The sequence below is a fragment of the Odontomachus brunneus genome, unplaced genomic scaffold, assembly GCF_010583005.1.
Source record: "Odontomachus brunneus isolate Ranch 3 - 2012 unplaced genomic scaffold, Obru_v1 Obru_scaffold_053, whole genome shotgun sequence".
In the NCBI taxonomy this organism is placed as follows: domain Eukaryota; kingdom Metazoa; phylum Arthropoda; class Insecta; order Hymenoptera; family Formicidae; genus Odontomachus; species Odontomachus brunneus.
The window spans coordinates 1,895,010-1,908,629 of NW_022639503.1; the positions used below are offsets into that span (position 1 = coordinate 1,895,010).

General features: G+C 35.3%; 1 protein-coding gene across 1 annotated transcript in view; it reads left to right on the top strand.

The window, feature by feature from the left end:
• The window catches only part of LOC116845604 (glutamine synthetase 2 cytoplasmic), a 57,369-nt gene continuing 43,749 nt past the window's right edge, over positions 1-13,620 (top strand). Inside the window, exon 1 of the mRNA XM_032818491.1 lies at positions 1-124. The gene's annotated coding sequence lies outside the window, so the exon portion shown is untranslated. The remainder of the gene's footprint in view (positions 125-13,620) is intronic.

Sequence of the window (13,620 nt, forward strand, 5' to 3'; positions counted from 1 at the left end):
GGCTAGCCGCCGCGACAGTATCGCGAGCCGCGTTATCAGGCAGTAGCTGGCCAGTGCACGTCCTAGGATATCTCAGGAAAGACGTCCTAGCAAGCGACCCTCGTCTCCGTTGGACCAATTGAAAGTGAGTCTGTTCATATAATGCAACCGGTGGTTCCACTGTTTCGTGAAACCTATCTGAAAATTTAAACAATTGCGCGAACAAGTTTCGATTGATCTTGTTTAACCCTCGACGTGCCATCAGGAATCATTAGATTCGATTTTAGTTTTTAAGGTTTTTGTTTGCGCAAATCTAATTATATCTGTAAAGATTGATATCTCACGATTTTTATTCTTCAGTTCTCTCATCTTATTCGCGGTATATCATTAGATTCAATTTTAATTTTTAAAATTTTTATTTGAGCAGTTCTAATTATTTGTAAAGATTGATATTTCAGTATTTTTATTCTTGAAGTCTCTCATATTTTATTCGCGGTGCATCGTCAGCATTTGTTAGACTCGATTTTAATTTTTGAATTTCTTGTTCGAGCAGTTTTAATTACCTATAAAAATTGATATTTCACGATTTTTATCTTTCAGTTCTGTTATTCGCGATATATCATTAGACTTAATTTTAATTTTTAAAATTTTTAAAATTTTTATTTTAGCAGTTCTAATTATCTGTAAATATTGATATTTCACGATTTTTATCCTTTTAGTCCTTTTATCTTATTCTTCACGTACCATTAGACTCGATTTTAGTTTTCAAAATTTTTGTTTGAACAGTTATAAGGTAAACGTGCCCGGACATGTACTCATCTCCGGACATTGTTATTATTTTTATATTTGAATATGAATATTTCAACTTTTAACGTACAATATATACATATTGGTATACATACATTTAATATTTATATTTAGTGTACGTTGAAAGATGAAATATTTACAGAAATATTCAAAATAATAAGAATGTCCGGAATTAGGTACATGTCCGGGCATTGGTACATTTACCTTAATTATTCGTAAAGATTAATATTCCACAATTTTTATTTCTTAGAAATCAACAAACAAAAAACAAAAATAAACAAAAATAAACAAAAAATAAACAAAAAAATTTACTTACAATTTATTTAACAATAATGATCGGCGCAATTTTTAAACTCTTTGTTGTAGTAAAATAAGCAAAAATACATATATTCCATATATTACACTAGTATTAAAACGTTTTTATTTTAGGAAGTTATGCAATCACGGTCCTTGCTGATAATTGCCTGATCTTTCCATGAGACATATCTAAAAAAAATTACATTGTCTTTAAGCTTACGTTAAGCTTAAATTACGTTGTAGATAGGCTTAAGCATGTTTTTCCTCTGTGTGTTTCTCATTAGAGAACATTAGAGGTTTTTTTTATTGTGCTGCGCCATTTTAAACCATGAGTATATAGATAGCATTGAAAATGTTATGTCACCGGATATACTTATATTTTTTTTCTTCTATTTCGTTTGTCCTTCACATAATGATAGTCGACAATTTTTTTGTAATTATCTCTATGGCCTGTTGGTTTCCTTTGTCCATAGTTTTTTTGTTTCTCATTTCGCACCACGTTTCGGTGTATTATCAAGAGTTTTTATTTCCAGATTTCTTCGTCTATTTATCTAATTATTTTCAACGTTCTCTTATGTACTTAGCAGCCGCATTTTGTAAGACTTTTGAACATATTGAAAGAAACATGACTTTGAAATGTTTTACATATGCTATACACATAAAGATGTCCCTCTTACACAAAAGTCAAATAACAATTAAAACTTTGTTCATAACGCATTATTGAAAAAGGGTCCTGCTACACATATATATTTTTTATTTTACCAGTCCTTCTAACATCTAGGAGAAAAGTTCTTGCTGTAGTTATGTTTTTTTGTTAGACAGATTATTTTCTCTTAAAAGAATAAATTAATTTTTTAATTTAATTAATTAATACTACGAGATACGCTATATCGAGGATTAATTCTATTTAAGATATGATTTTGTTTTAAAACAACTTAATAACGCGAAAAGTGTAGTTGAAATTATCTTAAAACTGAAAGATTTTTTAAAGGTGAATTAACGACAATTCTCGACGGAAATTAAAGCTTTATATATTGAAGTAAAAAAGATTGAGAGCAATTGTTGCCGTTTTTTCGTCACTTTATATTCGTACCTTATTTTCACTGCACTTCTGAACAGAATTTTGTGTTATTTGCTGCGAGAGATACGGATTAATGTCTATTGCAATATGCTGCGGAATGTTATTCAGTTTGCGGTACGTGATCTACCATGCAATTATCCTCTCGCAATATACGTTATGGATCAAGGCCCTTAAAGAAAAACTGGGACTGATTAGGCTAGAAATGTAACATTACACGGAGAAAGTAGTTTGGTTGTATTAATGTGAAGTTTAGTTTTAACGAACCAACGTATTTCACTTGGACACCGAATTTCTGGTTTTTGTGACATAAATTTAGTCCTAATTTAGTCAGAAATTCGGTTTCTCCTTGAATCAAAACGCGCGTTAGCTCGTTCATTATAACTAAATTTTGTATATAGGAAACATTTATCAATAAATAACAATTATTATGGATTGATTGAAGGTGGCAATGACGCGTTAGAAAATGTTATGTCGCAATAGAGTATAAAGATAATTAAAACATATTTTCCAACAAATTGCGGGCGCATGAGTATCAACGCATTCGCCTTCGGAACTCTTTACATAATTATATACTGTGTTGCAAATTGCACTTATTTTCTTACAATTCCAGTTATTTATCGTTTATTTCAAGTGATTCATCATCGACCATTTTATGGTTCGACGAATAACACAGTTCCGAAGACGTTTTATTATTTACGTCTCAATCTATCGCACATTAAATAATTATTAAGTTTAATCGCGAAAGAGAATCATAGAGCATTCCCATAAATATATTTTTCTAACACCAAAAAGAAAATATTCAACACTTAAAAGGAAGATCTCTAGTTGTAAGATGCTATTTTCTGTAATCTAATATTTCAAAGCAAAAACTTTTATCGAAAGAATATTTCTTTCTAATGAAATAGACTATTAATCGGAAATATATTCTCTAACATTTTCTTTTTGCAATATATCTATTTGAATTGTACAAGAGAAATATATTTATTTGAAGCAGAATACTTTCTTATTAGAAAAAAATTCCTATTAAAAACAAGATTTGCGCTGTAGATGAAAGACAAAGTTCTTCTAACTTTTGTAATATTGTAGAATATTTTATTTTTGGTTTAGAAAAGTTTCTTGAGATTATACACTGAGAAAAAATACTTAAAAATTTATTTGTGGAGTTTCTTTTTGTGAAATAAAATTCAATTTTCTATGAATAAATTTTATATCTAAAAAATAAACTTTCAAGTATTTTTTCTTAGTGTAAAACAAATTTCGCTGAAGATACACTAAGAACAAAATACTTGAAAATTTATTTGTAAGATATGAAATTTATTTCATAGAAGTAAACTTTATAGAAATAAATTTATATCTCACAAATAAATTGTCAAGTAATTTTTTATTGTATATAGTAACATTGAGGAAGAAAAATATTTGAACATTTATTTGTAGAATATAAAATTTATTTTTGCAAAACGAAATTGATTTCTGTGAAAAAAATTAATTTCTATGAGTAAACTTTATATCCCACAAATAAATTAAAAAAAAAGTATTTTTTTAAATGTAGTTCCATAGAGCTTTATTTATAATAACTACAAAAAAAAGTCTGTAAAATTATATTCATTAATTCCACGTACTCGTATAGTTGTCAGCCATATACTGAGAAAAGAATACTTAAAAATTTATTTAGAGAAAGAGGATATAAAGTTTATATATAAAGTTTATTTCGCAGAAATAAATTTTATATATAAAAATAAATAAACGTTTAAATACTTTTTCTCAGTGTAAAATTGTATTTGTTGAGGGGAGCGAGGAGTGAGCGTATTTAATTTTTATTTCCTAATAAGTTTAATTGTGTGCCTAAATTTGAGCAGCGCAGAATTAACTTTAACGAGCGCTCAACGAGGAACTCAATCGTCTTGTTTACGACGTTTATGGAAATGCATTCTCCATTATGGCGATTACCGCGTAAACTCGCAATTTGACAAGGTGCATTACCGTAAATGGGTAACTCCCGCCGTTCACGTAGTCAATGTCAAGGCGTTCGAGCCGCGGCTGTATTTAATTATGCTCGATGCATTCGTATATCTGCTGCTACCGACAACAATAAGTTATCGCCGCGAAAATGATTACCTGGCCTTGGGTACGATGCCATTACGAAATATCGTGTTGAATCATGTAATGTAAACATATGCTTTCTTAATTGCACCGTTCTTTTATTTATTTTTTTTTAATTGCATCGCAATTTATCACTCGTTACCGCAAGAGCAAGATCTTTCCGCAGCTGCGTGTCCGGCGTTGGGATATTTCCCAGAATTGATTCCGCTCGTGAGAAACTTGCCATTCCCCTCTGCTCTTGCCGTCGCTCTTCTTCCAGACTGACGAAACTCAAGAGCGACTCTTCATGCGATTCGAGAATATATCAGCAATTTGTCAACTAACGTGCCTCCTCATTTGTGGCTCCAGCAGACGCGTTATATCACAATACGCTTCTTGTTCATAATGGCATTGTTGTTATAATTTTTTCGATGTGCTGCCATGCACCGCACTTCGTGTGTTTCGCGTAACATACGTTCTGCCGCTTCCAAGTCGTCGTTTCTACGAGTGCAGAATTTTTACCACCCCTAGTCTCTTTGTTCGTACGCACAAAAGACGTAAGACTGTAACAAGACGCCGTCTTGGTCGATCTTCTTGCTCGACGAAATTCTCGTGAAAAAATTCGCCGCCTCGTTCTCGCTTGGTTTATTCCGTAATTTATCTAAATTTTCTCAAAGGCAAACGCGTCAGTTGGTTCGAATCGACGGACTAATTTCATGTGGAATGTGACGATGCAAGGTCAAATAAAAAATTGCAGTTTTACGTGAATATATGCATGCGCGCGTGTGGATGTTTTTTTCGCGAAATTGCCAAGTTTGAGACCGCAATGTTAATTTCCATGATAATATGTCTTATCATTCCGTGCGCGATATGCCAGGTCGATCTTTTGTAACGTGTCGTAAGTAAATGAACTACCTGCCACCGACACTGACCCACATCGCGAGAATAGAAAAATGTCGAATCTCGTAAAAGCTTTATGCACCGGATACAGCCGTCGCCGGGTTCGGCCGCTCGCGTGTTCGCGCCGCGAGTGTCTCGGACGCGATAATTATAATTATTTTTCTTTCCTCCTTTTTCTTCTTTTTTTGTATCTCTTTTCGCCCTTCGGTCGTAATCGCACCTAAGAATGTGCCGTCGCTTGTAACTGTAAGGCTAATTCTGGACACATTCTCATTGCTTTGGTCTTTAAATATTTAAACTTTTAACACAATATATATGTGTATTAAATATATGACAGATAATATTTTATGTTAAAAGTTTAAATATTCATATTTAAAGAACAAAATAATAAAAATGTCTGGATACATGTCCATTTTCACCTTACACTCAGAAGAAAAACATGGTAGTGGCAATTATAGGTGATAACTGTACAATTATAGGTGATAACTGTACAATTTTTTTTATGTTGAATTAATGCGTGTAGTTTGATAACCTATTTTCTAGTTACTGCAATTAAAACTGAATGGTTACGACAACTAACGAGAACTGAAAAAAAATACTTGAAAATTGATCTGTCATATACACACACACACACACACACACACACGCGCGCGCGCGCGCGCGCACACACACACACAAGGTGTTTCCAAAAAACCATTCATCATTTATATGGTATATAGTACACACATGCAAAAAAATGATTTAGTAATATCAGCTAAACTGCGGTAGCTGATTCAAACTTAGTCAAAAGACTAATCGTTTAGCTGTCACTGTTAAAAATTGGCTATGACAGCTAAAAAGCATTGGCTATGAAATACAAATATATTAGGTGACATTAAAAATGCACATTATTTTAAATAGCTAAGAAAATGGCAGTTATTTCTAAATTTCTTATCGCATATATTAAAGAAGTTTGCCGTACAGCTACAATTATTTGTTACAGCCATTTATTTCTAGCGACTAATATTTCTCGCTGTAGCGGCTAAGTTTAACAGCGAATAAATTTAGCTTTGTATCGACATTTATTTATTTAGTATCGACATTCAAATAGCTGTCCCTATTTCAGTGACACATCTTATCTGCCACAGCTATTTTTTAGCTCTGGAAGCTAGTTCTTTTTTTGCGTGCATCATACTGAGTAAAAAAACCTTAGTGAATAGGTCGAAAGCTCAATCGTTTCTGAAATATAAACATTTTTGTATGTTAGCATCATGAATGACTTACTGGCTTTACAGAAGGTGTTTTACATGTTTTCCTTCCATTTCCATACATGTTTGGCATCTTCTTTTTACAGAGTCGCGAACTCTCTCGAAAATTCCAGGTCTCTGTCGAATTATTTTATAAGCACACTGGATTCGGTCACGTAATTCTTTTATGTCACTTATTGGCGAAGAATACGCTATGCTTGGACTTTTTTTATGGGAATATTTGAAAAGCATAGTGTATTCTTCGCCAATAAATGACATAGAAGAATTACGTGATCGAATCCAGCGTGTTTGTGAAATAATTCGAGAGACTTGGAATTTTCGAGAGAGTTCGCGATTCTGTAAAAAAAAGATGCCAAGCATGTATGGAAATGGAAGGAGGACATGTGGAACACCTTCTGTAAAGCCAGTAAGTCATTCATGATGCTAATATATAAAAATGTTTATATCTCAGAAACGGTTGAGTTTTCGGCCTATGTTCACTAGGTTTTTTTACTCACGAGGAACCCTACATAGATGTTTAGCTCTGATTTGGACGAGCTTGAAATATATTATAATTCAGACTAAAAGAAAAAAACATGTATTTTTTATACGTGCCCAGGCGGACTTTTAGGGAGCAAAACACCTCTTTAAAAAAAATCGGTTTTTTAGGAGCATGTTTCGTCAAAAGTAAGAGATAGAAAAAAAATTTTCTATCAACAAAATTTTCTATTACTTTGGAGTACTTCTATTACTAGGAGTACTTTGCAATGACAAATTTAAATACTTGAAAAATGTTATGATTGTCAACATATCTCCACCACTTTAGCACTTTCAAAAATCTGATTTTGTCATTGCAAAGTACTCCTAAAACCATTTAATTTTGTCTAGAAAATTTTTTTCTATCTCTTATACTTTTGACGAAACATGCTCCTAAAGAAAAAAACCGATTTTTTTCTTAGGGGTGTCCCCTAAAAATCCTGGGCGCGTATAAAAAAATACGTGTCTCTTCTTTTGATCTGAATTACAATATATTTTAAGCTCATCCAAATCGGAGCTAAGCACATATGTAGGATTCCTTGTCAGTATGATCTGTACTATCTACCATATAAATGTTGAATGGTTTTTTGGAAACACCCTGTATATATATACTTATATATAATACTGTATATATATACTTATATATTTTACAAATAAGTTTTCAAGTATTTTCTTCTCACTGCTTGTTTTTTCTCTGAGTATACAATTACATCATTACATTGTGCGTTTAAAAAAAAAACTTATTAACGCGACTCTTCAAATACGAGTTTGTCTAAAGACACAAAAGATCCGAGCAGCTTGTTTTTCATATTTTTCTTATAAATATTTCTACACGTAAAAAAAATTTCAGTTAGTGCAACCAAGTAGGAACCAACTGAAAATTAGGTAATCAGAAACGATATCTCTGTTATGAAAACTAATATTTCTGTTGTCGCAACAGAAAACATTCGTCTGAACATTCAACGATATTAGAACTCGGTTGAGGTAACTGAGAACAATTGACTATACAGAAGTTTCATAAAGGAATTTTTTTGTTCCTATAGCCGAGTTTTCGTCTGATCCCTTCTTTTCAACCGAAAATTCGATTGCACCAACAAAATTGTTTTTTCCGTGTATTATTGATGCAACGGTCGTCATACCGCGGAAAAACAACGCGCCCGCGCACATTGTTTACTGCGAGTTCCGAGCAATTTTTAATTTACCGAGCGACCGTGGATGGCCACCGTGTTCCATTCGATGTTGTACACATTTGCATCACTAATGTTCTAGATGCGCGCGTGCAACACAATATCTGTCCTCTTTGTCTAATGCCGCCTGTGACGGCATATATCCTTTTTATTTCTACTTTTTTGTTCTACGCGATGTATCTGCACTCATACACACATATATACACACAAACACGTGCGTTCGCTTGGTTTTCTCGTGACAGGCTCGGTCGTGCCTGTTACGTTCTAATTGATTGGTTTGGAATCTATCTGGCCTTAGCGGGAAATACGTTGGCCGATGAATGATGTTTTCCCGTGCATTATGGAAAATAACACGGCACGTAGTTTGCAAACGCCATGCAAAATAATACATCGCGAGATAATGGATCATTAATGATGACGTAAATTTGTTCGTAAACGAGCAAGCTAGACTGGGTTTTTCGTGCTGGGTTTCAAGGCGCAAGCCTTTGTTGTTCCGTTCGAATGCGCTCGAGTAATACCGCGTGACATATTTATCAACGATGCCCGAGTTGGCGTAATATGTGAAACAATTAGGACGCATAACAAAATAGCACGTGAAGTCGTTCGCGATGTTTATTTGCCATGTGATTATGAAAAGTCAAAGTTGAAGTTATTACCGTATACAATAGCAGTACTTAATACACGTTGATTAATCAGTTAATACAGCAGGTCGCGGTATAATTAACGGACGCATCAAACTTCATTATCCGTATGGTAGTGGGATCGATAAATGACATTTAATTCGTCGTAATTGGGCGATCGCGCACATGTCGTGCCTCACATGCGAATCGTCGTGCGTCTCGCATAAAGATATTAACGCATTGAATGATCGATCACGTGCAACGACCACGCTTGCAATTATTATCGCGCGCGCGCGCGCGTGTGTGTGTGTGTGCGTGCGCGCGCTGCTGAAAAAGGATACAAAGTGAGGTTGTAAAAAAACTAATTATTTGCGAAGTATCGATCGCGATCATCACGAGACACTCGTCGATCTCGAGTGGGAAAATACAGAAACAAATTTTCTGGTGACTTGCGAGATTCTTCGTGGGAGAAGCTGAGGAATGCGAGCCTCGCCGGAGGGAGCTCAGGCCGCGGAGAATACTGAACTCGGTTTCGATCCATTTCGTGCACGTGACACACTGAACCGCGCAGTGTAGGTCAAGGTAGCGCGAGGTAGATGAGGCGGGAGGCTCGTGCCGACACGATGTGTTCGAGCGGCGCGTGACACGAAACATCGGCATACATTTGTCGATAAAGGGCTATTCGCGGATAAGTCGCGAAAGGGGCGAGACGTTTGTCCCGATATTCGCGAGTGGCCTTTCGAGTGGGTGAAAATACTGCGGGTGTTCAAGGGACACTATTCAAATTCGATTTAGAGAGAGATCTGTGGTCTTTATTAGTCTATAATAGTCGTTACTTGAAACTTATTCCGAGTGAAATACTCAAATTTGAATTTAGAGTTAGGTTTGAGCTTTTTATTTGAATTATGTAACATAATATATTAATAGAAATTAAGTAATGATCCTAAAAATTTATTATAGAAAACAACAGAAACTTGCAAAAGCTTGCTTATTTGAGTCATATAATATGCGCGATATTACATTTGTTATCGCGATATTTAATTGAAAAAATTCACAACTAACTCGAAGGCCCGTATTAATAATTGTCGCCTGAAACTTATCTAAGATACTCAGATTCTTACTTAGAGGTAGATCTAAGAGTTTTTCAATTGAATTATTATTATTATATATATATATATATATATATATATATATATATATATATATGTGTGTGATGTTTATATCTGTAATCGCGATTTAACTGAAAAATTTTTATCTATAATTCTCCGAATTTAAATCTGAGTATCTTACTAGAGACGAGTTTTAAGTGATAACTATTAATGTGCGGATCTAAATTCAAATCTAGAATCTATATTAATAGCTCTTATTTGAAATTTCTCTCAAGTGAGATGCTCAGATTTCAGAGTCAGATAAAAACTTTCCATTTGAATCACGATTACAGATATAATATCATATAATATATAATTCAATTGAAAATTTTGGATCTAACTCTGAGTAAAAATCTGAATATTTCACATGAGACGAGTGACAACTTAATATGGTTCTAAGGTTCGTATTAATAGTCGTTACTTGAAACTTGCCTTAGGTGATACACTCAGGTCTGTATTAATAATCGTATTAATAGTCGTTATTTGAAACTTGTCTTACGTGAGATACTCAGATTTAAATTTAGAGTTAGATGTGAATTTTTAGTCGAATTACTATTACAAATATAACCACGAATATCATATGATTCATGAAATGAAAAACTCTGATATAACTTGAAATTCAGATCTTACTATCTCACATAAGACAAATTTCAAATGAGAACTATTAATACAGGTCTCAGAATTTTGATTTAGAGATGTGAATTTTTCAACTAATTGGCAATCGCAAATATAACGTTACATATACATATATATATGTATTATATAATTCAAATAAAGAACTGTCATCCCCAACTCTGAGTATCTCACGTAAGATAAGTCTCGAGTAACGATTATTAATACGGGCCTGAGTGTCTCATCTGAAGCAAGTTTCAAGTAACGACTATTAACACGGCTCCGAGTCGATGCACGTCCGTTCGTGGAGACAATTCGCGCGAAATGGGGCTGGGATGATCTCCGATAGTCCGGCAGCTATCTGGATAGCTAATTTCATCTGGACTCGCGCCAGAAGCATGTCCGCGTGTAACCTCGAGTTTTTCGATCAGCGAACTTGCGTGGTAACAGCCCCGGCACTTTTGCCACTTTCTTCGTGCGGGTCGAAGACTGCCGCTCTCTTTCTTTTCTCGTTCTCTTGTCCCGTTTCCTCCTTTCTTTCTGTGTGGATCCTTTTCTGGCGTACACGTGACACACTGAACCCGCGGGGGCTCGACGCTGCGGGTCAACGCGTCTACGCGATCATACATGTATTTGTTTTCGCGTGTCACCATGGCGATATAACGTCAGTCACAATCGATTGCCGACGTTTTCCCTACCACATCAGGGATTGTAGTACGTATCACACGCGTGCGATGCAGGACGCATGTCGTGCATGTAATAATTGCCTGCCACGCGCGTCTCACACACCCGAAACGCACGGAGGGAGAAACTGCGGACACTCACGCGACTGGCACAGCGACCTTACACCCGCCCGCCTAGATTTGTCTAATGAGAAATTAACGACCCGGTAAGAGCGTTCTCGGAATTCGGAGTAGAGCGTAGCCTTCGTGGAGTCGGGCGCGATGGATCGAAGATGATCTATCGAAGGGCAACGATGGCGACTCCCTATTGATGTCAAAGCTACGCGATGTCGTGTCTTCACGACATTTTCAAGTGTTTTCACAGTATTTTCAAGTGACTTCACGAAAAATCACTTCGAGATACGTGTGAAGCAACGCGAGGCTGAGCCCGCGCAGCCTCGAGGTTCAAGAATCCGTAGTGGTAATCTGTAAATCCAGAAGAACGAGGATTCTGCAGCGTTGGTAAACGCTGTAAATCTATAAGGGATTGATAGATCGAAGATTCACGCTAAATCACGGAGTTTTAGGTCCAAAGCTCTGTGTACCAGACTATGAGTCTCCATCGTACCAGAAACTTGCAAACTTGAGGAAACAAGTGCGAGTCGAAGATTCGCGAGACGACTAGAGACTCCTTCGAGTTCCCGATTCTGCGGGAAATCCTAGCTCTATGGTGTCGAATATGCGCATGTTTTAATTGCGCAAAAATTGCAACACCTTGAGGAACTTCAAGAGACGAATATAATAAAAATACACGGAAAAAACAGCATGACTGGCTTACGCATAAATTTAATTATGCACGGAAAAAAAGGTTTGGTTGAATTAACCAAATCTTTTTTCCATGTGCTAATCAGATTCGATGGTAAAAATCTACGGAACAATTAATTATGTGGTTGTTGCAACCACAAAGTAAGTGCTGAATTACTAGCGTTGCAGCAGTGACGATATATACTGTAAATAAAATACTGGAGAATTTATTTGTGGGATATAACGTTTATTTTTGCGGGATAAAGTTTATTTCTATATATAAATTTTGTATTCTGCAAATAAATTTTCAAGTATTTTGTGTACCTGTAGTTGTTTCAATCAGAATGTATCCATGGTAAATGCCACAACCTGATTTCTGGTTGTCACAATCAAATTACGTGCAACTACACTGATATAGTTGATGTGTCAAGATAACTGAGTCACATCACATATACATTTCACTGAAAAAAATACTTGGAAATTTATATGTAGGACATCAAGTTTCTTTTTCCGTGAAGTAAAGCTTATTTCTGCGAAATAAGGTTTCTATTAATATATCTATGATCAAACTTTATATCCATCAAATATATAAACTTTCAGATATTTCTTTCTCGGTTACTTTCTCAATTACTATACTTTCTTTTTCAGTTACTATCACACTAAAATAATTATGGGTAATACTACAATACTGCTCACAATTAAATATTTTTGGATACGTGCACCATACCTTTTTTACCGTATAATAAAGATAATAACTTATACGTACAACTTATAGTATAATAACTTATACTTACTCTACAGTAAAGACAATAAGATAATAAAGGTTCTATGATTAAATTTTACATTGTTCAAATAAATTTTCGAGTATTTTTTTTTCAGTGCATCTAAGGCAATTCGGGAAATCCCCCGATAGTTAAGATCTTTGTGTGAAATCCAGCCCGAATTTTACAATGCCGTAGAAAGCCATGGTACACGTGTCTGCCAGCGAGACTCATCGCACACAAACAGCTTTATCAAAGACTCCACTCGCGTACTGCCGAAAGCAAGTCTCCCTCTCGGATGACAAATCTTTAGGCACACGTGTCTGCGAGTGACTCGCCAAAGAGCGAGTAATTCACGGATCTTTAGTCCGGGATTAGCGTGTTGGGTCATTGTGTTAGCGAGCAGCACGATAACGGAAGAGATTAGCGGGCCACTTAGCGAGCGTTAATTCTCGCGAGTCAACTCTCGCGTTCTCCGTGTTGAGAAATTCACGTTGCACGTGTCGCGTGTCCGTTTTGGATCTCCGAGAAAATTTGTCGATCACGTCAAGACATTCTCCCAGAGAAACGATGAGAAGATACAATGAACAATGAAGTTACTGCGACAATTAAGATTCCGCGACACAATGAATGAAAGTATCCGTCGAAGTAGAATCTATATTACCTCGCACGGGATGTACGAACTGTTAAGAGGATACTGAAGCTGAAAACTTCAGAAATCGACAGAACATTGAAATTTTTCTGCAAAGTTTACGTCGTATTGATTACACAGAATTACAAATGCTTCCACACAATGAAAGTACGTGCAAAAATAAGTAGGAGCATTGCTCGATATGTGATAAAAACGAATAAAAAATTTTTAATATAAAATCTCAAGCTGTCAGCATAATATTTGCCTAATCGAAAAGTTCCGCAGCTTA